The sequence below is a fragment of the Saimiri boliviensis genome, chromosome 7, assembly GCF_048565385.1.
Source record: "Saimiri boliviensis isolate mSaiBol1 chromosome 7, mSaiBol1.pri, whole genome shotgun sequence".
NCBI classification, from domain to species: domain Eukaryota; kingdom Metazoa; phylum Chordata; class Mammalia; order Primates; family Cebidae; genus Saimiri; species Saimiri boliviensis.
This window is the reverse complement of record NC_133455.1, coordinates 11,779,077-11,780,215: the sequence shown is the minus strand read 5'-3', so window position 1 is coordinate 11,780,215 and position 1,139 is coordinate 11,779,077. Positions and strand designations below refer to the sequence as shown.

At 46.4% G+C, this 1,139-nt stretch overlaps 1 non-coding gene across 1 annotated transcript; it reads right to left on the bottom strand.

The window, feature by feature from the left end:
- Positions 1-595: 595 nt before the first annotated feature.
- On the bottom strand, positions 596-699 carry LOC120365225 (small nucleolar RNA U13). Its single transcript, XR_005580231.1, has one exon. It is a non-coding gene; the product is annotated as a small nucleolar RNA U13 (small nucleolar RNA).
- Between the last annotated feature and the right edge of the window lie 440 nt (positions 700-1,139).

Here is a 1,139-nt window from a genome sequence, read left to right as displayed (position 1 = left end):
TACACGCGTGTCTCAGGCGGGCGTGGGAATGGTATTAAAGTGGGTACCCTAGTTGGAACCACAGATGGAATTGGGAAGCAGATGTTCCCTAATTGCAAGGAGAGGGGAGGAAGTGCTGTCATCTGAGGACAGGAACGTGGGCAACCCGAACAGTGCCCGCCTGGACTGGGCCTCCAGCATTCTCCATCTTCCCATTTCCCCAAGATGGGAATCGCGGGGGACGCTGTGTTCAACTCTCTCAAACTGCCAACTGCTAATGCGAACTCTTCCACTCACAGGGTGACGGGCGGAGTAAAAGGCCATATGCTAATCAGCGCATGGCCTTGGTGACAGGTCACCACGGGATTATCAAATACACAACGCAGCCTCACTCCGGGTTTCCACCATTGCTATCCAGACATGTCTATTTTCACAGGTACAAGGGTGTGATTTCTGAGCACCTGTTTTGTTTCTAAACAAAATCACTTCCTCCATATTATTATATTCTGTTAAAAAAAAGTTAGAGGAGTAAAGGGACTGGCCCCATCCTATATAGTTGATAGAGGGGACACACAAAGTGAACATTTGAGAATAAGAAGTTTCTTCTAGTTTTTATCGTTAGATGGGAAAGGTGCTGCTGTGTTAAGAACAGTTGGAGAAGGCACATCTCACACGTGCCCATCAACATGCAATCATCACGGTGAGGCGCTGCAGAAGGACCTGAGATTCCATTCTTCCTTTGAAAAGCCGAGCCCACACATTTCTGCTCTTCCTGAGTCGCTAGACACTTCTAGGTGTGCTACCTTCACAATTTCTTGATGGAATTAAAAACATATGGTGGAAATGAAATTTAAGAAACTCAGTGTGTCCTCACTGAGAGACACTGTGAAACGATAGAAATGGGTTTCTTACCACTTATGTAAGTTACCTTTTGTCTGCATGCTACTAAGTCTACGCACTTAGTTCTGTCTCAGTCTCTGTCAGTTCACTGAGCAGTTTTACAAGGATGCAGAGGATGGGATGATAGACAATGGAGACTCTGGTGGGTGAGGAGGTGGGAGGGAAAGGATGATGGGGAACTGGTTAATAAATTTACGGGTCATTACTAAGGTGATGGTTAGCCTAAATGCCCCGACTTGACCACTGCACAATCTATGCAT